This window comes from Oryctolagus cuniculus, chromosome 12, assembly GCF_051225735.1.
Source record: "Oryctolagus cuniculus isolate XC-2025 breed Fujian yellow rabbit chromosome 12, ASM5122573v1, whole genome shotgun sequence".
NCBI lineage: Eukaryota > Metazoa > Chordata > Mammalia > Lagomorpha > Leporidae > Oryctolagus > Oryctolagus cuniculus.
Genome location: NC_142878.1, coordinates 30,371,608 through 30,396,310, shown reverse-complemented (window position 1 = coordinate 30,396,310; position 24,703 = coordinate 30,371,608).

The following is a 24,703-nucleotide window of genomic DNA, read 5'->3' as shown; positions in this document are numbered from 1 at the left end:
TTTTGTTGTTTTCACTATACATATTTTTCATCCCCTTGATTAAAATTGTTCTGGAGTATTTTCTTCTGTATGTGTTTGTGTGTGTGTGATTATTGTAAATTGGATTGTTTCATTGATTTCTTTTTCAGGTAGATTGTTACTATTGGGAAGAAATATAACTGATATCTGTGTGTTGATTTTGTATACTGCTATTTTTCTGCATTTATGTATTAAGTATAAGTTCCATGTAAATTTGATATATTGGAGAAGAAAATTGAGTTCCTTGTTGAGCTTATTTTATGTGTTTAATGACCTTATATGTTGTGGGAATTATGTAAACCATTTATTTACCCATCTTCTATTCTGCAGATATTTACTGAACAACTACTGTGGCTACAAACTGGGAACATGAGTGAGGTGAGATAAATAATATCATTCCTCCAGAAACTTACTGTACTGTGGAATTCTTAGTCTTTTTGTAATTGTTTTTTATTGCTTTGTTCAATATAAAAATAAGATAACTAAATCTAAGCAGCTTTAAGGCCCAGACTTGACATCAAGAATAAAACTAGATCAAGGGACAAATATTTATAAAAACAATAAAATATTCACTTAGGTCACTTAAACTGTCCCAAAGTGGGATTGCAATAATAAAACCAAGTTCAATTTCCCACCTCCCACCATTTTTCAGAAAAGTGGACTTTGTCTCCTAACCTTTTAGTTTTCTTTCTCTAAATGCTCCTACCCTCTAGATCTTGATTTTTCCTTTCCATTTCTCCATATTCTACTCCTTAGTAACCATCTTATTGGAGCTTCTGAATTCTCTCTTCATCCACTTTCTTGACTTAGTAAAACAAAGACAATATCATACATATCAAATTCCCATGTGTTGAAGAATATACACACAAACACACACATACACACAATTTTATCCTGTGGTATAAGACTTATGAAAGAGTATTTAAGTTATATTTCTAGGATATCCAAAAGTCTCAGAAAAATACATTATACAATCTAAAATATCAATTCATTTATTGTTCTAGTTACTTAATGAGTTGAATGTGATTCTTTTGTATTTCTTTGGTTTAGGTCATATTTGTAGCCCAAATCAGAATACTTTGGCTTAACCATTTTATAACTATACAGCAGCCAGTAGACTGTGTTTTACATATGATGCTTGTTACATAAACACATTTATGTAGATATCTTATTTCCACAATGACACTATAGTCTGGTATATGTCAATATCCCTAAGTCTTTTTAAAACTAAAAAAAATTTGTAAAGATTTATTTATTTATTTGAAAGTCAGAGTTATACACAGAGAAGGAGAGGCAAAAAGAGAGAAGTCTTCCATCAGCTGGCTCACTCCCCAACTGGCTGCAAAGGCTGGAGCTGTGCCAATCCAAAGTCAGAAGCCAGGAGCTTCTTCTGGGTCTCCTACTCTGGTGCAGGGGGCCAAGGACTTGGGCCATCTTCTACTGCTTTCCAAGGCCATAGCAGAAAGCTGGATCAAAAGTGGAGCAGTTGGAACTCAAACTGGTGCCCATATGGGATGCTGGCACTGCAGGTGGTGGCTTTACTCACTATGTCACAGTGCCGGACTCAAACTAAAAGTTTTTTAAAAGGCTCAACTATATTTGAAAAAAATCTGATGCTTTGTGTGGTCGCATGGACATGTCTCGTAAAAATTTAATCTCTAGTGCTAGTTATGTTTATAAGATGTTATGGAGGCACTTAACTTGTAATAGTTCCAATGATTTAATTACTCAGAAGGGCCATTACAATGTAAATATACAAGTGATTCTTAGAAGTTACGCTGTTAGAGTTCTGCTGTGAGCAGAACCACCTGCCTGAGAGTCAGGACCAGAGAGGGAGCGAGGTGAGATGGCGTGTGTCTGCAGCACACCACCATTTGTTATCTGGTTGGTTTCACAGCCATGCTCTAAGGCAGACAGCATGGACAGCATTACCTCTGCTGGTTGGAAGAGAAAAATGAGTCTTCAGAGCAGTAACTTGTCCAAAGTCTCCTAGTTCCCAGTGAAGAGCTGAGCTCCGACCCTACTCTTGCACCTCCTGGGCGATGCTGCTTCTGGTTTTTGAGCAGCAGGCCAATGGCTTACAACACAGCTTCCTCATTGTGCCCAGCATGTGCAAGACTGCAGAGCATCATGATAAACCATATATACCATGTACAAGTGTGTAGTTTTGTGTAAGTTTTGTACAAATGTATAATCATATATAAATTATATAAAATAATCATTAGTTGTGAAAAAAAGAAGTTACGCTGTTAAATGAAGCAACTAAAACAAAGTATAATAATGCAGATTAAACAAACTGAAAAAGTAGTGTTGGAGACACTTCTCTTCCTTCTTTGCTAAATGGGTAGGGATCAAGAAAGCAGAATGCATTTCAATTTTATGAACTAAAGTAAAATGACAAACTTTAAAAGGACCAAAACAGACCTGAAGCTCATTCCCTTTATCTTTGGGAAGAAAAAGGTAGAGGGAAGTTAAACAACTTATTTTAGGTATCATAACTAATGGCATCGCCAGAACTAGAATTTAAGACCTGATGCTTATTTAGGATTTCTTTAACTAGTTAGTTCCCAGTCAGCAATGAAGTGGCTCCAGGTAAATGTACTTTATTTTTCCATTTGAAATGTGTGTGTGTGGATATATCTTTTCCTATTCCTTGATGAGACCCACATGGCTATATATAACCACTATTCAGATGAGCTGGAGTGTTAAGTAGTTTATGTATTCACTTATTTAGCTAACACAAATGAGCATAACATACTTCTAATATAAGTACCAAGATTTTAGGGTGTAAGATGGAAAAGCTCTTTAAACCAGGATGGGCTGTCCTGCTTCTCAAAGGATAATCAGATGACTCTCTAGTAGCGTGTTTGTTCTGTCTTTTGTAGGACAAAGTCCAAGAAAGCTTGCGGTGGTGGATTGGAGTCAGCTGCAGTTGAGTACTTCATTAATTGTGGAAATGTGTTAGGTGACCTGCTTGATAGTTGTAGGCCAGCTTTGCACTGAAAGGGGTGAATAGTTTAGAAATGTCAGATTTCATTTTGTATGGCATCATGCATTTGATTGAAATGTTTCATCTGGAACTCTTAAAAGTTCTAGTATAGACTTTCACACTTCCTATCCATAAAATCAATAGTGAGTGAACAACTCCAGAAGGAATGCCATATTAATTTACTGATTCTTGGTTAGTGATTTAATTACTGATTCCTTATGGGTAGATGCTAAACAACTAATAGCAATCATTTTAGAAGTTACAGTTCTGTATTCTTTTTATTTTATTTTTAAAGACAGAGTTAGAGAGAGGCAGATACAGAGAGAGAGAGAGGTCTTCTTCTATCTGTTGGTTCACTCCCCAAATGGCTACAACAGCCAGAGCTAAGCCGATAAGAAGCCAGGAGCTTCCTTTGGGTCTCCCACATCTGGGCAGGGACCCAAGCACCTGGAAAAATCTTCCATTACCTTCCCAGGTGCATTAGCAGGGAGCTGGATTGGAAGTGGGGCAGCCGGCACTCAAACCAGCGTCCATATGGAATACTGGCACTGCAGGCAGGGTCTTTAACCTGCTGTACCATAGCACAGGCCCTTACAGTTATGTATTCTTTGCAGAAGTCTAGAGTAGCATGAGAGGGTAAAAAACCAAAGGCAACGCCTTGATTGAGGAGAATATTCAGATTCCTTAACAAAGTGATGATTAAATCAACTTCAAACTGTAATTTGTAAAAGTAGTAGAAATAGAAGCATAGAATAGAGGAAGAGCACTTGAGCAAGGGGTAAAGATCCCAGGGTAGAAAGAAATAGGGCATATTGAAGACACGGGAAAGTTGTTATAGCCAGAGAGCAGAAAAAGAAAGTTGATTAGCCTGAGGAGAGGATAATGAGAATGGGATGTGCAATGAACTTTATGTTTATCTGATACCATTAGATTTTTAAAGAATAAAGTAGGATAACATTTTGGATTAAAAGTTTTACATTTTACTACAAAGAATTTTATTGCATATTTCACTACAATTTTAAGAACATATATTAACATGTGATGTTAATGACAGGCTCACTATAAATTAATTAGTTGATTATTTTTAGTTAGTAAGAATATTTCAAATTCAAGAAAGATCAATTATCCTACTTAGAAGTAAATGTAATATGCACCTAACTTATAATGGAACACACTAAATAATGAAATAGATTGATTTCAGTTATTACCATCATTTTTCCAAGCTGAGAGATACTTGTTTTCTTTTTCCCTCATTGTGATTGAATTAGCCTTTTCTTCATTCAGCATGTTCCTTCCTCTTGATTACGTTTTGAATGATTATACTTTTTGAGCTTGAAAATAATTAGAAAAGTTATTTAACTCTTAATTAGTGGACTGATTCCTTGATCTTCAGGTTAGTTTGCCATTAGAGATGCTGGGGGAAAAATACTAGCCCTGGCTACTTGAATTATGAGGTGATCAAGCAACTTTAAGAAGTAAAACTGTGACTGAAACTTTTAAACCCAATTCCTTTTTGGAAAGTTAGCCAGTTCGGCTATATTTATAATGACATGTAATCACTAATGCATTTTATTTGAAAACTTAATAGTATTAAGTAATAATTCTTGTACTGCTTTAGCCTTAACCAGTCTTTGGCTGGGTTTGATCAGGTGTTTAAAAACTTTTAATTGACACATAGTATTTCTACATATTTATGGGGTTCAGTATGATAGTTTGATACATATATAGAATATGTAATGATCAAATCAGGGTAATTAGCATTTACATCTCCTCAAACATTTACTATTTCTATGTGCCAGGAAACTTAAAACTCTTGATTATTTTGGAATATAAATTAATTATGAAAATAAACTAAAAGCAATTGATGTTATTAATATAAAATAATAATTTTAATAAATTATTGTAAATCTATAGTTACCTTAACGTGTTATAGAACAGTACAATTAATTCTATCTTTTTAAAATTTTTATTTAAGTTATACAAGTTTCATATATTTTATACATACAGATTTAGGAACATAGTGGTACTTCTCCCCTACCCGTCCTCCCCTCCATGTTCCAACCCTTCCTCTCCCTCCCTCTAATATTCCCACTCAGAGTTTTCACAAAGATCTATTTTCAGTATACTTAATGATCATTTGGTTAACCCTACTCTAAGTAAAAGAGTTCAACATATAGTATGAAGAGAAAAAACAACAACAACAAAGAAAACACTGTCCCTCAATGGAAGAGGCAAGGACTATCAACAATCATCAAATCTCAAAATGTCTATTTCACCCTAATACATTACATTTCAGGTGCTCTATTGGTTGCCTCTGATCAGAGAAAATGTGTATCTGTCTTTTTGAACTGACTTATTTCACCAAGTGTAATGGTTTCCCATTGTAACCATCTTGCTGCAAAGGAGAGGATTCCTTCCTTCCTTCCTTCCTTCCTTCCTTCCTTCCTTCCTTCCTTCCTTCCTTCCTTCCTTCCTTTCTTTCTTTGCAGCTGAGTAGTACTCCATAGTGTATATATACCAGAATTTCTTTATCCAGTCAATAGTTGATATATATCTGGTTTGATTCCATACCTTAGCTATTGTGAATTGTGTTGCAGTGAACATGGGGATACAGATAACTGGTTTATATACTGAATTATTTTGGCTTGGGTAAATTCCCAGGATTGGGATGGCTGGATCATATGGTAGGTTTATATTCAGATTTCTGAGGTATCTCCATACTGTCTTCCACAATTGCTGTACCAGATTAAATTCCCACTAACAATGGACCAGGGTACCTTTTCCCCACATCCTTGCCAGCATTTGTCATTTATTAATTTCTGATGTGAGCCACTTTAACTGAACGAGGTAAAATGTCATGGTGGTTTTGATTCACATTTCCCTGATGGCTAATGATCCTGAGCATCTTCTCACATGTCTGTTGGCCATTTGAATTTTCTCTCTTGAAAAATGCCTGCTCAAGTCCTTTGCCCATTTCTTAACTGGATTGCTTTTGTTGTTGTTTTTGTTGTTGTTGTTGAATTTCTGAGGTCTTTATGGATTCTGGATGTTAACCTTTTTTTCAGTTGTGTAGTTTGCTAATATTTTCTCCCATTCTGTTGACTGCCTTTTCACCTTGCTGAGTATTACTTTTGCAGTACAAAAGCTTCTCAATTTGATGTAATCCCTTTTGTCAATTTTGGATTTGATTGTCTATGCTTCTGGAGTCTTTTCTCAGAAGCCTTTGCATATGCCAATGTGTTACAGAGTTTCTCCAATGTTCTCCAATGATTTCATTGTATCAGGTCATAGATTTAGGTCCTTGATCCATTTTGAGTGGGTTTTTGAAAGGTAGGGGGTCTACTTTCTAAATGTTTGCACATGGAGATCAAGTTTCCCCAGCACCATTTGTTAAAGAGACTGTCCTTGCTCCAGGGATTAATTTTAGCTCCTTTGTCAAATGTAAGTTGGTGTAGATGCATGGATTGAGTTCTGGAGTTTCCATTCTGTTCCATTGGTCTACAAGTCTGTTTTTGTGACAGTATCAGTCTGTTTTGATGATAACTGCCCTCCAGTGTGTCTTGAAATCAGGCATTGTTCTGGGGAAAAAAAACAAAAAAACAAAAAACCTAAATGAAAGATCTCTGCGAGGGAGATCCCAGTGGAAAAATGGGTCATCAAAGAAGGAGGTACCTTTCTCTGAAGGGAGGAGAGAACTTCCACTTTGACCATGGCCTTGTCTAAATATGATCAGAGTCAGTGAACTCAGGGGGCTTCCATAGCCTTGGCAGCTCATGACAAGAGCCTAGGTTGATTACTGAGGCCATAAACAAGAGCGTCAATTTGTTAAGTCAACAACAGGAGTCACTGCACTTACTCCTCATGTAGGATCTTTGTCCTTAGTGTGCTGTACATTGAGATTTAATGCTATAACTAGTACTCACACAGTATTTTTCACTTTATGTTTCTGTGTGGGAGCAAACTGTTGAAATCTTTTCTTAATGTATGCTAAACTGATCTTCTGTATATAAAGAGAATCGAAAATGAATCTTGATGTGAATGGAAGGGGAGAGGGAGTAGGAAAGGGGAGGGTTGAGGGTGGGAGGGACGTTATGGGGGGGAAGCCATTGTAATCCATAAGCTGTACTTTGGAAATTTATATTCATTAAATAAAAATTTGAAAGCAAAAAAAAAAAAAAGAAATCAGGCATTGTGATGCCTCTGCCTTTTTTTGTTTTTGTTGTATAATATTGCTCTAGCTATCTGGGGTCTCTTGTGTTTCCATATGAATTTCAGGATCATTTTTTTCTAGAAGATCTACAAGGAATGTTGTTGGCATTTTGATTGTTATTGCATTGAATCTGTAAATTGCTCCTGGTAGTATGTACATTTTGATATTTTTTTTTCAACTTTTATTTAATGAATATAAATTTCCAAAGTACAGCGTATGGATTACAATGGCTTCCCCCCCATAACGTCCCTCCCACCCACAACCCTCCCCTTTCCCACACCCTCTCCCCTTCCATTCACATCAAGATTCATTTTCGATTCTCTTTATATACAGAAGATCAGTTTAGCATACATTAAGTAAAGATTTCAGCAGTTTGCTCCCACACAGAAACATAAAGTGAAAAATACTGTGTGAGTACTAGTTATAGCATTAAATCTCAATGTACAGCACACTAAGGACAAAGATCCTACATGAGGAGTAAGTGCACAGTGACTCCTGTTGTTGACTTAACAAATTGACACTCTTGTTTATGGCCTCAGTAATCACCCTAGGCTCTTGTCATGAGCTGCCAAGGCTATGGAAGCCCCCTGAGTTCACTGACTCTGATCATATTTAGACAAGGCCATGGTCAAAGTGGAAGTTCTCTCCTCCCTTCAGAGAAAGGTACCTCCTTCTTTGATGACCTGTTCTTTCCACTGGGATCTCACTCGCGGAGATTTTTCATTTAGTTTTTTTTTTTTCCCCAGAGTGTCTTGGCTTTCCATGCCTGAAATACTCTCATGGGCATTTCAGCCGTATCTGCATGCCTTAAGGGCTGATTCTGAGGCTAGAGTGCTGTTTAGGACATCTGCCATTCTATGAGTCTGCTGTGTATCTCACTTCCCATGTTGGATCATTCTCTCCATTTTTTATTCTATCAGCTAGTATTTGCAGACACTATTCTTGTTTATGTGATCCCTTTGGTTCTTAGTCCTTTCATTATGATCAATTGTGAACAGAAATTGATCACTGGGACTAGTGAGATGGCATTGGTACATGCCACCTTGATGGGATTGAATTCGAATCCCCTGGTATGTTTCTAACTCTACCGTTTGAGGTAAGTCAGCTTGAGCATGTCCCGAATTGCACATCTCTTCCCTCTCTTATTCCCACTCTTATATTTAACAGCGATCACTTTTCAGTTAAGTTTCAGCACTTAAGAAGAATTGTGTATTGATTACAGTATTCAACCAAAAGTGTTAAGTAGAACAAACAAAAAAATACTAAGATGTTGATTCATCCAATCCACAAATAGAAGATTTTCCATTTTTTAATGTCTTCTTCTATTTCTATGTTTAGTGGTTTGTAGTTTTCATCATAGAGATCATTGACATTCTTGATTAAATTTATTCCAATGTATTTGATTCTTTTTGGAGCCATTGTTAATGGAACTGATCTTAAAAGTTCTTTGTCAGCCAAGACATTGTCTCTGAATACAAAGGATATTGATTTTTCTGCATTGATTTTTATATCTGGCCACTTTACCAAACTCTTTTATGAATTCCAATTGTCTCTCAGTGGAGTCTTGTTTTGCACTGGGGTTCTGAACATTGTTGTTGTTTTGTTTCTTTATGTTTTTGCTCCTGTTCAGAAGTTTTCATTAATTTTCTTTCTGTTTCAGCATCCTGATTTCAGCTTCACTCAGTTCTTTTATTTGTTTTCTCTGTCTACTGTGGGGATTGTTCAAATGTCTGGTATTGTGTTATCTCAAAGAACTGTTCTATTAGTACTCCCGGGGTCAGTGTTATGACATAGAGGGTAAAGCCATCTCCTGCAGTGCTGGCATCCCATATGGGCACCAATTTCTGTCCCAGCTGCTCCACTGCCAATCAAGCAGTAGAGGATGGCCCAGGTCCTTGTGCGCCTGTACCCACATAGGGGACCTAGAGGAAGCTCCTGGCTCCTGACTTCAGATCAGCGCAGCTCTGACCATTGCAGCCATCTAGGGAGTGAAAGCAGTTGGAAGACCTCTCTCTCTCTCTCTCTCTCTGCCTCTCTGTAACTCTGCCTTTCAAATAAACAAATTAATTAATTAAAAAAACCTCCTCCAATGATTTCACAAGTATCTGCTTCAATTAATTTTGATAATTAAAATAACCCAATCATTCTTAAGTTTTCTCATGGCTCTGCAAAATGTATGGTTCCGCAGATCATAGAGGTCTCAAAGTGTTTTGACACACAGTTGATAATATTTATTTAGTTGATCAGGTGTTTTATCTTCTAAGTTGGCTCTCTTACAATTGTCCACCCACTTGTGACAGCCGGCTGGATTCTGCCAGAACCTTAAGAAGGCCAGATCTGACTGCATGCTCTTCTGTGTGCAGTTAGGGGCAGCACAGGAGTTCAGCATCGTCACCTGCACACCTGCTGGCCCAGTGCTTGGAGGAGAGCCAGGTCAGCCGGCTCGGTGAGACCAGAGCTTGGAGGAGAATCAGGAGGTCCTTGAGATGCATTGATAGTTCATTTATTTGGTACCTTTCTGATGTTTTCATATAGGCACCAATTACTATAAATTTCTTTCTTTACATTGCTTTTTCTGTATTCCATAATTATTGATATGTTGTATTGTCATCTTCATTTGTTTCCAGAAATTTTTTGATTCCTCTTTTGATTTCTTCTATGACCCACTGTTCATTCAGGAGAATGTTGTTCAGTCTCCATGTGTTTGCATATGATCTAGAGATTCTTGAGTTGTTGATTTCTATCTTTATTCTATTGTGGTCAGAGAAGATGCATGGTATTATTTCAGTTTTTTTTTGAATTTTCTGAAACTTGCTTTATAGCCTAGCATATGGTCTATCCTAGAGAAAGTTCCATGAACTGATGAGAAGAATGTGTATTCTGCCACTGTGGGGTGAAATGTTCTGTAAATATCCATTACGTCCATTTGCTCTATGATGTCGATTGACTCTATTGTTTCCTTGCTCATTTTCTGTCTGATTGATATGTCCAGTGCTAAAAGTGGGGTATTAAAGTCCACCATTACTATTGTACTAGAATCTATGTCTCCCTTTAGATCTCTTAACATTTGTTTTAAATAGCCAGGTGCCCTGTAATTAGGTGCATATACGTTTGTAATAGTTAACATCTTCCTGTTGAATTGATCCCTTAATCATTATATAATGCCCTTCTTTGTCTCTTTTAACAGTTTTTATGTTACAGTCTATTTTGTCTGATATTAAGATGACCACACCAGCTCTTTTCTGGTTTCTATTAGCATGGGATATCTTTTTTCCATTCTTTCACTTTCAGTCTGTGTGTATCTTTGTTGGTGAGATGTGTTGCTTGCATGCAGCAAATAGATGGGTCTTTTTTGTTAAATCCATTCAGCTAGTCTATATCTTTTAGCTAGAGAGTTGAGGTCATTTACATTCAAGGTGACTTGATAAGTAACAACTGGGCCCTGCCATTTTCCCATAAATATTCCTATTGTTTACTTTGGATTTCTTTTGTACTTTTACCAGGGGATTTCCTGCCTTCTCATTCTTTCATAATGCTTAATCTTTTGGTGTTTCTGTGTGTATCACATCCTTAAGCATCTTTTGTAAGGCTGGGTGAGTGGTTACAAATTCTTTCAATTTTTGTTTGTTATGGAACGTCTTTATTTCACTTTATTCATAAATGAGAGCTTTGCTGGGTACAATATTGTGGGTTGACAGTTTTTTGCTTTTAAGACTTGGACTAAATCTCACCATTTCTTTCTAGCCTGTGAGGTTTCTGATGAGAAGTCTGCTGTGAGTCTAATTGGAGATCCTCTGAAAGTAATCTGGTTTTCCTTTCACATACATTTTAGAATAGTTTCTTTATGTCTTACTGTGGCAAATTCTACTACAATGTATTGTAGTGAAGATCTATGTGCTTCCTCTATTAGGATGACCATTTCTTTCTCCAAATTGGGGAAGTTTTCTATAATTATTTCGCTAAATAGTCCTTTAGTCCATTCTCTCTTTCTACACTTTCAGGAACTCCTAAAACCCGTTTATTGGGTTCTTTGATGGTATCCCATAATTCTCCAACACTATTTTTGAGTTTTCTAATTTCTTTTTTTTTTTATCTTTTATTTAATGAATATAAATTTCCAAAGTACGACTCATGGGTTACAATGGTTTTCCCCCCCATACCGTCCCTCCCAACCACAACCCTCCCCTTTCCCATTCCTCTCCCCTTCCATTCACATCAAGATTCATTTTCGATTATCTTAATATACAGAAGATCAGCTTAGTATACCTTAAGTAAGGATTTCAACAGTTTGTTCCCACACAGAAACATAAAGTGAAAAATAATAGATGATTTTTTTTTAAATGATGATGAAATCAGATCAGACCTATTGTCATGTTTAATCCCAGTGAGAGTCAAGTTGGGAATTGATAATTTCTTTTTTTTTTTTTTTTTACAGAAGATCAGTTTAGTGTACATTAAGTAAAGATTTCAATCGTTTGCACCCCCATAGAAACACAAAGTGAAATATACTGTTTGAGTACTCGTTATAGCATTAAGCCTCAATGTACAGCACATTAAGGACAGAGATCCTACATGAGGAGTAAGTGCACAGTGACTCCTGTTGTTGACTTTACAAATTGACACTCCTGTTTATGGCATCAATAATCTCCCTATGCACCAGTCATGAGTTTCCAAGGCTATGGAAGCCCCTTGAGTTCTCCGACTCTTATCTTGTTTAGACAAGGTCATAGTCAAAGTGGAGGTTCTCTCCTCCCTTCAGAGAAAGGTACCTCCCTCTTTGAAGACCTGTTCTTTCCACTGGGATCTCACTCACAGAGATCTTTTTGCCAGAGTGTCTTGGCTTTCCATGCCTGAAATACTCTCATGGGCTTTTCAGCCAGATCCGAGTGCCTTTAGGGCTGATTCTGAGGCCAGAGTGCTATTTAGGACATCCGCCATTCTATGAGTCTGCTGAGTATCTCACTTCCCATGTTGGATCACTCTCCCCTTTATTTATTCTATCGGTTAGTGTTAGCAGATACTAGACTTGTTTATGTGCTCCCTTTGACTCTTAGTCCTTTCATTATGATCAATTGTGAACTGAAATTGATCACTTGGAATAGTGAGATGGCATTGGCACATGCCACCTTGATGGGATTGAATTGGAATCCCCTGGTATGTTTCCAACTCTACCAATTGGGGCAAGTCAGCCCGAGCATGCCCCAAATTGTACATCTCTTCCCTCTCTTATTCCCACTTTTATATTTAACAGGGATCACATTTCAGTTAATTTTCAACACTTAAGAATAACTGTGTGATAATTACAGAATTAAACCAGTCATATTAAGTAGAACAGACAAAAAAAATACTATGAGGGATAATGTATTAAGTTGTCCATTAGCAGTCAGGGCTATACTGATCAAGTCACCATTTCTCATAATGTCCATTTCACTTCAGGAGGTTTCCTTTTTGGTGTTCAGTCAGTTGTCACCGATCAGGGAGAACATATGGTATTTGTCCCTTTGGGACTGGCTTACTTCACTCAGCATGATGTGTTCCAGATTCCTCCATTTTGTTGCAAATGACTGGATTTCGTTGTTTCTTACTGCGGTATAGTATTCTAAAGAATACATATCCCATAATTTCTTTATCCAGTCTACCATTGATGGGCATTTAGGTTGGTTCCAGGTCTTGGCTATTGTGAATTGTGCTGCAATAAACATTAGGGTGCAGACCGCTTTTTTCTTTATCAATTTAAACTCCTTTGGGTAAATTCCAAGGAGTGGGATGGCTGGGTCGAACGGTAGGGTTATATTCAGGTTTCTGAGGAATCTCCAGACTGATTTCCATAGTGGCTTGACCAGTTTGCATTCCCACCAACAGTGGGTTAGTGTCCCTTTTTCCCCACATCCTCGCCAGCATCTGTTGTTGGTAGATTTCTGTATGTGAGCCATTCTAACCGGGGTGAGGTGAAACCTCATTGTGCTTTTGATTTGCATTTCCCTGATTGCTAATGACCTTGAACATTTTTTCATGTGCCTGTTGGCCATTTGGATTTCCTCTTTTGAAAAATGTCTATTGAAGTCCTTGGCCCATCTCTTAAGTGGGTTGTTGGTTTTGTTTTTGTGGAGTTTCTTGATCTCTTTGTAGATTCTGGTTATTAACCCTTTATCTGTTGCATAGTTTGCAAATATTTTTTCCCATTCTGTTGGTTGTCTCTTCACTCTCCTGACTGTTTCTTTTGCAGTACAGAAGCTTCTCAATTTGATGCAATCCCAATAGTTGATTTTGGCTTTGACTGTCTGTGCCTCCCGGGTCTTTTCCAGAAATTCTTTGCCTGTGCCAATATCTTGAAGGGTTTCTCCAATGTTCTCTAATAACTTAATGGTGTCAGGACGTAGATTTAGGTCTTTAATCCACGTTGAGTGGATTTTTGTGTAAGGTGTAAGGTAGGGGTCTTGCTTCATGCTTCTGCACGTGGAAATCCAGTTTTCCCAGCACCATTTATTGAATAGACTGTCCTTGCTCCAGGAATTGGTTTTAGATCCTTGATCAAATATAAGTTGGCTGTGGATGTTTGGGTTGATTTCTGGTGTTTCAATTCTGTTCCATTGGTCTATCCATCTGTTTCTGTACCAGTACCATGCTGTTTTGATTACAACTGCCCTGTAGTATGTCCTGAAATCTGGTATTGTGATGCCTCCGGCTTTGTTTTTGTTGTACAAGATTGCTTTAGCTATTCGAGGTCTCTTGTGCCTCCATATGAATTTCAGCATCATTTTTTCTAGATCTGCGAAGAATGTCTTTGGTATCTTGATTGGGATTGCATTGAATCTATAAATTGCTTTTGGGAGAATGGACATTTTAATGATGTTGATTCTTCCAATCCATGAGCATGGAAGATTTTTCCATTTTTTGGTATCCTCTTCTATTTCTTTCTTTAAGGTTTTGTAATTTTCATCGTAGAGATCTTTAACGTCCTTGGTTAAGTTTATTCCAAGGTATTTGGTTGTTTTTGTAGCTATTGTGAATGGGATTGATCTTAGCAGTTCTTTCTCAGTGATGGCATTACTTGTGTATACAAAGGCTGTTGATTTTTGTGCATTGATTTTATATCCTGCCACTTTGCCAAACTCCTCTATGAGTTCCAATAGTCTCTTAGTAGAGTTCTTTGGATCCTCTAAGTACAGAATCATATCGTCTGCAAAGAGGGATAGTTTGACTTCTTCCTTCTTGATTTGTATTCCTTTGATTTCTTTTTCTTGTCTGATGGCTCTGGCTAAAACTTCCAGAACTATGTTAAATAGCAGTGGTGAGAGTGGGCATCCCTGCCTGGTGCCAGATTTCAGTGGAAATGCTTCCAACTTTTCCCCATTCAATAGGATGCTGGCTGTGGGTTTTTTATAAATTGCTTTGATTATATTGAGGAATGTTCCTTCTATACCCAATTTGCTTAGAGTTTTCATCATGAAAGGGTGTTGAATTTTATCAAATGCTTTCTCTGCATCAATTGAGATAACCATATGGTTTTTCTTCTGCAGTCTGTTAATGTGGTGAATCACACTGATTGATTTGCGAATGTTGAACCATCCTTGCATACCAGGGATGAATCCCACTTGGTCTGGGTGGATGATTTTCCTGATGTGTTGTTGTATTCTATTGGCCAGAATTTTATTGAGGATTTTTGCATCTATGTTCATCAGGGATATTGGTCTGTAATTTTCTTTCAGTGCTGCATCTTTCTCTGGCTTAGGGATTAAGGTGATGCTGGCTTCATAGAAAGAATTTGGGAGGATTCCCTCTTCTTCGATTGTTCTGAATAGTTTGAGAAGAAATGGGATTAGTTCTTCTTTAAATGTCTGGTAGAATTCAGCAGTGAATCCATCTGGTCCTGGGCTTTTCTTTGTTGGGAGGGCCTTTATTACTGTTTCAATTTCTGTTTCAGTTATGGGTCTATTTAGGTTTTCGATGTCTTCCTGGTTCAATTTAGGTAGGTTGCATGTGTCCAGGAATCTATCCATTTCTGATAGGTTTTCCTGTTTGCTGGCATACAGGTCCTTGTAGTAATTTCTGATGATTCTTTTTATTTCTGTGGTGTCTGTTGTTACGTTTCCTTTTTCATCTCTGATTTTATTGATTTGGGTCTTTTCTCTTCTTTTTTTAGTTAGTTGGGCCAATGGGGTGTCAATTTTGTTTATTTTTTCAAAAAACCAGCTTCTCGCTTGGCTGATTTTTTGTAATGTTTTTTTGGATTCAATCCTGTTAATTTCTTCTCTGGTTTTAATTATTTCTCTTCTCCTACTAGATTTGGGTTTGGTTTGCTGCAGTTTTTCTAGGTCCTTGAGGTGCGCTGAAAGCTGATTTATTTGGTACCTTTCCAATTTCTTGATATAGGCACCTATTGCTATAAATTTGCCTCTCAATACTGCTTTTGCTGTATCCCATAAGTTTTGATATGTTGTGTTGTTGTCTTCATTTACTTCCAGAAAGTTTTTGATTTCTCTTTTGATTTCTTGAATGACCCAGTGTTCATTCAGGAGCATGTTGTTCAGTCTCCATGTGTTTGCATACTTTCTGGGGTTTCCTGAGTTGCTAATTTCCAGCTTCATCCCGCTGTGGTCTGAGAAGCTGCATGGTATGATTCTAATTCTTTTGAATTTGCTGAGACTTGCTTTATGGCCTAGTATGTGATCAATCCTAGAGAAGGTTCCATGCGCTGCTGAGAAGAATGTGAAGTCTGTATATGTAGGGTTGAAAGTTCTGTAGATATCTGTTAGATCCATTTGGGCAATAGTGTCAATTAAATCTGCTGTTTCCTTGTTGATCTTCTGTCCTGTTGATCTGTCTATTTCTGAGAGTGGAGTATTGAATTCCCCCAGTACTATTGTATTGGAATCTAAATCACCCTTTAAGTCCCTTAACATATCTTTTAAATAGACCGGTGCCCTGTAATTAGGTGCATATACATTTATAATAGTTACATCTTCCTGTTGAATTGAACCCTTAATCATTATATAGTGTCCCTCTTTGTCTCTCTTAACAGTTTTTGTATTAAAGTTTATTTTGTCTGATATGAATATGGCTACACCTGCTTTTTTTTGGTTTCTGTTGGCATGGAATATCTTTTTCCAACCTTTCACTTTCAGTCTGCATGCCTCTTTGTTAGAGAGATGTGTTTCTTGTAGGCAACAAATAGTTGGGTTGTGTTCTGTGAGCCAGTCAGCCAAACGGTGTCTTTTAACTGAAGAATTCAGACCATTAATGTTCAATGTGACAATTGATACGTAGTGACTTTGCCCTGCCATTTTCCCGGAAATATTTTCTAGTATATGCTTTGAGCTTCCCATGCTCTTTTACTGGTAGGTGTTCTTCCTTTCCCTTCTTTCATATTGATGGCCGTGTTTCTGTGTTTCTGAGTGTAGCACATCTTTAAGTATCTTTTGCAGGGCCGGACGAGTGGCCACAAAGTCTTTCAATTTCTGTTTGCTATGAAAGGTCTTTATTTCACCTTCATTCACAAATGAGAGCTTGGCAGGATATAATATTCTGGGCTGGCAATTTTTCTCTCTTAGCACCTGTGCTATGTCTCGCCATTCCCTCCTAGCTTGTAGGGTTTCTGATGAGAAGTCTGCTGTGAGTCTGATTGGAGATCCTCTGAGAGTAATCTGACGTTTCTCTCTTGCACATTTTAGGATCTTTTCTTTATGTTTCACTGTGGTAAGTTTAATTACCACGTGTCGTGGTGAGGATCTCTTTTGGTCATGTTTATTAGGGGTTCTATGAGCTTCCTGTACTAGGATATCTCTGTCCTTCTCCAAACCTGGAAAGTTCTCTGCTAGTATCTCACTAAAAAGGCCTTCCAATCCTTTCTCTCTCTCCATGCCTTCAGGAACTCCTAGAACTCCAATGTTGGTTTTTTTAATAGTATCCTGTAGATTCCCAACAATATTTTTTAGGTTTCTAATTTCCTCTTCTTTTCTTTGGTTTGACTGTATGTTTTCCTGTGCTCTATCTTCTAAGTCCGATATTCTCTCTTCTGCTTCACCCATTCTGTTTTTAAGGCTTTCTAATGTGTTTGTCATTTGATCTATTGAGCTCTTCATTTCATTTTGATTTCTCTTCACTATAACACTTTCCTGTTCTACTAGTTTCTGAGTTTCATTTTGACTCTTCCTTAAAATTTCATTTTCACGAGAGAGATTTTCAATCTTGTCCATTAAGGATTTCTGTAGTTCAAGGATTTGCTTTTGAAAACTTCTAAATGTTCTTATCATAAATTTTTTGAAATCCATATCTTGCATTTCTTCTATCTCATCATCTTCATACTCTTGGCTTGGGGTGTTTTGCTTATTTGGAGGCATCATAGTGTCATCGTTGATCTTGCTCCCTCTATTTCTGTGTTTGTTACTCGGCATAGTTAATTCTTCTTGCGTCACTGTGCATTTTTTTTTCTTTTTTTTTTTCTTTTTTATACTGTGTCCGTGTTAAGTGGACTGCCTGCTGTTGGAGGAGCCTTGGAGGCTTGAGATGGGTGCGGCCTGAGAGCTCTGCCTGGTTCTTCCTGGTTAAGGGTGTGCAAAGGTGACACCCTCAGGTTATGTGTGGTAAATCTCTCTCTTTTTATTTATTTATTTATTTATTTTACTTATTCAGGGGGTAAGTAACACCGAAGGGCAGGGCTGTGCAGAATTGATGGTATTTAGCTTCCAGTCTTTGGCTCCTCTGGACTCCCACTGGGTTGCCTAGGCTACTGAATTGTAGTGACTCAGTTCCTTAACTCTCCCCCATTGATATGCAAATCCAAAGAGGAGGCCCGCTCTTTGTCTCTTGGGAACTCTTCAAGCCTTGCAGCCTTGTAACCTTTGCAAGGTTAGGGGGAAGAGAAACCCCGAAGCTTTTTTTTTTCCTTCTTTCCGGTAGTGAGTTTGCTGCACTTTCCGGCCCCCCTCTAGATTCTGACCCCCGTTTCCCCACCAATGTCTCGGGTTATTGAGCTCACCTCCCCTTCCAGCGCCGATGTGTGGACTCGGAGCCCTGAGCATCCCAAGTCTCCCTGCTGTTGTCTGTGTGGCATGCACTCCCCTTGGAGCACTGTCGCATAGACCCTGGGGCTTCTGCGGCTGGGTCCCAGGACTTGGCTTCCGCGTGGTGGGCGACCTTGTTCTCCCAGTAGGTCCTCCGATTCACGGCTGCTCCATCCAGAAAGGTTTCCCCTGCAATTTTTTTGGTTCTATTTTCTGCGGCTACCGTAACTCCCCTTTTATTAAACTAAATTTTCCCGGACTATCGGTGCGCGCCCTCACTATTCCGCCATCTTGGCTCCGCCCCCAGCACAGGAGTCGAGTTTTCTAATTTCTTCTTATTTACTTATTTATTTTGTCTGCTGGAGAGATTTACAAAGGTTCTCTTCTGTTTTGGGTATTCTTTCTTCTGCCTTTCCAAGTCTGCTGTTAAGACTTTATACTGCATTTTTATTTGATCTATTGAATTATTCATTTCTAATATTTTATTTTGATTTCTCTTTAAAGTCTCAATTTCATTGGAAAAATTTTCATTCATGTCATGTATGGTTTTCTTTAGTTTGTTGATTTGCTTCTGATCGCTTTTGAGTAATCTTGTGATTAATTTTTAAAATTCCATTTTTGGCGTTTCCTCATTCTCTTCATCTTTGCATTCTAATATTGAAATGTTGTTGTGTTCTTTGGGGAGTCATGATGTCTTTCTTATTCTTGTTTCTTAAATTTCTGTATTTGTTTTTAGGCATTTGTGGACTTTTTTTTTTGTTTGTTTGTTTTTGTTTGTTTGTTTGTTTGTTTGTTTCCTCTGATGGCTTTTGTCTTTGAGCTATGCTTCTGTGGCTTAGTGGAATGTCTGTACTTTCAATGAATACCAAGAAGTATGTGGTGGGTATGGCCAGGGAGCTCTGGTTAGTGCTGCAGGGTTTGGCAGTTACCCATCGTAATACCCAACTTGGGCATGGTGGATCTCAGTACTGAGCTACACCCTGCAGCTTCTCATGTAACCACTGAGTACCCACACTCTCAGCACATAAGGATCCCACAGTCACTGTGTCTAGAGGTTTCTCTCTGCCCTGCCAGCCTGTCCAATCAATAGAAAGGCACATATTCCCCAAGACAGCTCTGCCTAGGTGTCTTAACCTTAGGAGGCTTCAGCCTCTCCCTTTCCTAGATCTAGTGACCACTATTCTATTCTCTGTTTTTATGAGAAACTTATCTGTTTTCAAGGATAATAGTGATGTGGTAGTGGTTATTTACCAGTGTAGGAGTACAATGGAATATTCACTATTTTTATACTTCTTGAAGTAAACAATTATTTAGTTACACAGTATATTGTTTGCAGGCTAGCATCACTCTGCAAATAGGTGTATAGATGCAGATAGACTTTATAGTAAGCATTGACCACAGGCCAGGTGCTGTGCTTTTTACTTGAGCAACTGGAAGCTTATCAGGACAAGCATGATATTTATGCTCATGGGACTTCTCATCTAGAGAGATGAACAGACATTTAAAATTGGTTCTTTGGGGCCAGTGCTGTGGCATAGCAGGTAAAGCCACTTCCTGCAGTGCCAGCATTCCATATGGACACTGGTTTCCCAGCTTCTCCACTTCTGATCCAGCTCTCTACTATGGCCTGGGAAAGCAGTAGAGGGTGTCCCAAGTCCTTGGGCCCCTGCAACCAAGGGAGATCCGGAAGAAGGTCCTGGCTCCTGGCTTTGAATCAGTGTAGCTCCAGCCATTGCAGCCAACTGGGGAGTGAACCAGCAGATGGAAGACCTCACTCCCTCTCTCTCTCTCTCTGCCTTTGCCTCTCTATTACTCTGCATTTCAAATAAATAAATAAATAAATAAGTAAATCTTTTTTTAAAAAAAATCCGCTCTTTAACATACATTGGTGACAAACTTGTAAGAGCACATGAAATAAGGCAGTTGGCTTTGTTTTGAGTGGTCCTGAAGAGGTAACAGTACTTAGGAAAACTTCTGAGAAATGACATTCAAGCAGAAAGCTGAAGGTAATTACACATGAAGCCTGGACTGGGTGTGACAAGGAAAGGTCTTGAGTTGAAAGGAGCTGGAATCAATTCAAGGGGCTAAAAAGTCTTGATGGAGGCAATAAATGAATATTGCCTGTTCTAGCTCTCCACTCACAGAGATTTTTCATGCTCACTTAAATTTTTCAATAAAATTTTAATTGTCATTTTTTACTTGTTGATGAGAAAAATAACTGTTCTTATTGCTTTCTCTTTTGACTACTTTGAAGATCATGAGTATTTACTTGCTTCCAATGAATCATGGAAACCTGGAATTATACTTGACTTGTTACACAAGAATGAAATGTAAAGGTTTTCCAGGAAAAAGATGAAAATAGAAGTGACCACATGGGGAAGTGGTGGGATTATTTTACTAAAAAGCCAAATGTTGAAGCCAGTGAATTGTATAATAACATGTTGTCCAGGACTTCAGAAGTTTGTACTTTTAGGTATAAATTCCAATCAGCCCATAGACTTAATCTGATAGAAAACAAATTTAACAGAATAATAGTGTTTGCCTCAGATCAAATTTGCTTCAATATACTCAGTCTAGTCTACTTTTTGGTCAGGACTATTTAAAAATATCTCATAAAACAGATTTTATTTTTTGAAAAAAAATGAAGGATGAATGTTTTGCTTAGCAGTGAAAACACTAGTTAAGAAGCCTGTGTCCCATAGTGGTGCCTGGGTTCTAGTCCCAGATCTTATTCCTGGCCCCTGATTCAAATTCCTGCTTTTGCAGATCCTAGGAAGCAATGATGATGGGAGAGATGTATTGAGTTGTTGCCTCCTGGATGCAACTTGGCCATTGCAGGCGTTTTAAATTACCAGCACATATTGCTTGGCACATTATAGTTAATTAACACAGTACCATCATATTACATGGAAATGTTACCTATAATAGGAAGAGTAATGGGAAAAATTTGGGCCAAATGGTATGTGTTCTGAGAAGAGGCAAAGAACTGTGTGGACTATGCAGTTGTATCATCATATGACATCATGTAAGCCATATGTCTTCAGGGTCTAATTCTAAGTCCAAATAATTATTCTTTGAAGTTGTTATTTTGTACATGTCCCCAAATACATAACATGAAATATGATATATTTTTATGTGCATGGTATAAGAAACAATGTAAATGATGTTCTGTGAAGAGTCATTTTAAATCTTACATTCCTTATTTTTAAAATTTCTTACCTAATGTATCACTTTTGAGTAGAAGAGTTTTGGCTTTTGTTTTTATTTTATTCTAATATATTTTTCTTAAAGTTCCAATCTTGACTTCCCATCGTTTTTTCTCATTATTTCAGCTTGCTTGCAGAATTGTAGGTGATGAAGGTCCATGGAGAGAGGTCATTTTTCTATCTCCTTGCCCCAGGTGGGACAGCTGTGTTATCAAGACAATTGGCCAGAATGCAGTAGAGGGGTGCTTCAGAAGCTTGACAATCTGTTTGTCAGTCTGTGTTTGGAAGCAAATGGCTAATTTAGAAATCTTGATAGAAAAAGTCAGTACAAATATCAACTTCTTGTTGCTTTACTTTAGTTCTATACAGCATAGAAATGAGTTTAAACCTTGGTGACACTAAATTGGTGCAAGAAAGAAATATGTAGTAAGTTATAATATATATTCCAAAATGTGTACACATTTATATTTTTATTTCTTTGTGAAAATTTATAGTTCTTCAAGTAGGAAAAGAAACTAAGAATAAGCAGATCTATGGAATGTCTCTCTCTACCATATATAGATAGATATTTGAGCAATATGGTTCATTTAAAAATGTTACCAATCAGGTCCATAAGTATTATTTTAAGAAAAAGTCCACTCTGCCTGTAAAAAAAAAAGAAAAAAGAAAAAGCAAAAAAGTGAGAAATGACATACAATATGATGTTAACAAAAGTTAAGATCTAAAATACCCATTTGCTCAGTTTCTAAATTCAGCTTACCTATTGTCTGATCTTGAATAAAAATCACCTTTACAGCATTAAATGCAGATAACCATTTGCTTTTTGCATCTTTGAAACACATAAGTTAGTAACATTTGTGTTAATTGCCCCCTGAACACACTGAAAAGCTGCTGGATGTGCAGAATTTTTACATAAGTAGGACTGAAGGCCTGCAGAGCAGATTGTGAATTTTGCAATTGTATCTTAGAGCTGACTCAATCTAGCCTCTAACTATTTTCATGGCTTGTATTCATGTAATGGATAATGGGTGCTTTCTATGAGGTACCCAGATTGAAATGAATATTGAAGTTTATATTTCTTTTCTTGAGAAAGCAGACTTTTTAAGTTAGTCCCAAACCACAGGAGTCTTTATGGACAAAAATAATCAAACCTTCTCCAAAAGTATATTTCAAGCCTATCATCATAATAACAATGGAATGGAGGCTCAGAACTGCTCCCTGAAGAAGTGATTCTTAGAGTTTTGATGTGAATTTCTCACATACAGAAAAGTGGCATAATATCTTTCCCATCTGCCTCCCCTCCTCCTGCCCTATATTCCTTCTTTCTTATTCTCCCTTCTGAGAAAATTTTGCAACTTTAAAGAAAAATGTAGAAAGTAAAATTGAACTCTATTTTTCTTAATTTAATATCTAAGTAACTATATGGATTCCAGTGTATGCACTTTTTTGCATTCCATATAAAATAATAGTGTGATTTATACTGAATTCCAACATATAGAAATCTTTGAAATGGGTATTTTATTATGATTATTTTTAGGCAAATTTTAATTTCATATAAAAATTGAGTAGAAAGTACAGAGAATTCCTGTGTAACCCTGCCTCCACACACGTACTGCTTCCTCTCTTATCAGCAACTTATATTGAATGGTATATATATTACAAATGATTAAGTCTATACTTCACAATAGGATTCAGTCCTGGTGTTGAACATTCTATGTTTTTTTTTTTTTAAGAAAGCTTTTATTTAATAAATATAAATTTCATAGCTACGGCTTTTGGAATATAGCAGTTCTTCCCCCCATACTGCCCTCCCATCCCCAAACTGTCCCACCTCCTACTCCCTCTCCCGTCCCATTCTTCATTAAGATTCATTTTTAAATTATCTTTATATACAGAAGATCAACTCTATATTAAGTAAAGATTTTAACAGTTTTCATCCACACAGACACACAAAGTATAAAGTATGTTTGAAGGCAAGTTTTACCATTAATTCTCAGAGTACAACTCATTAAGGACAGAGGTCATTCTATGGGTTTTGACCTATGTGCAATGGCATGCATCTACCAATACTGTGTCATGTAGAGTGGTTTCACTGCCCTGAAAATTCCCTGTGCTCTGTAGTTTATCCCCAAAATGTAACTCTATAGTATTCCTAAGTTCGTATGTATGTGTACATGTACATGCATTTTAATCATATACATATTTTTTGGCATATGAATCATTTATAGCATTTGTTTTTTATTGTAAATAACTCACTGGAGACATTGACTTTCTATTTAATTTGGATGGCATCTTTGAGGCACACTGAACAAATAAGAACTAAGAATATGGGAGAAAGTTTATAATACTTATTTCTCCTACTCAGTAAGTATTTGCTGAACACCAGCTGTGCCCAGACATTAGGGATACAGAGGTGAATAAATTACAGTTTCTGTTTGCAATTTTGAGTGTGTAGGTTGAGGGTGGAGGAATAGATATGTAGGCCAGAAAATAAATATATAATGAATAATTCTGAGTGCCATAACATGTGTAAAAGTGCTTTTGCTTCTCAAATGGGGTGTGATAGCAAACAGGTACAACAAAGTTAAAAAAAATAAAATTTGAGAAAAAGGAAAATGACTTTTCAGGTGAGTTTTGCAGTTACTAATTTTATGTGTCAACTTGACCAAACTAGGAATGCCCAGATAGCTGGTAAAACATTATTTTTTACTTTATCTCTGAGGGTGTTTCTAGAAGAGATTAAATTTGAATTGGGGATTGAGTAGAGAAGATTGTAAAGATGATTATAAAAATCATCCTGATGTGAGTGGACATCATCCAATCTGTTGAGCACCTAGGTGGAACACAAAATTTGAGAAAATGTGAATTTTTTCCCCTTCTTCTGGATTAGGGACAATCTTCAACTGTTCTTGGACATTACAGTACCATGTTTTTAGGTCTTTAGACTATGAGTTTCTCTTGGTCTAAGACTAAGGGTTATGGGGTCCCTATGTTCTCAGGTCTTTGAACTTGGACTTAGACTGAATTACATGACCAGCTTTCCTAGTTTTCTAATTTAAAGATGGCATATTATGGGACTTTTTAGCCTCCATAATCATAGAAGCCAATTCTTTTTTTTTGTTGTTTTGTTTTGTTTTGTTTTATTTACTTTATTTTTTTTAACTTTAATGAATATAAATTTCCAAAGTACGGCTTATGGATTACAATGGCTTCCCCCCCCATAACGTCCCTCCCACCCGCAACCCTCCCCTTTCCCACTCCCTCTCCCCTTCCATTC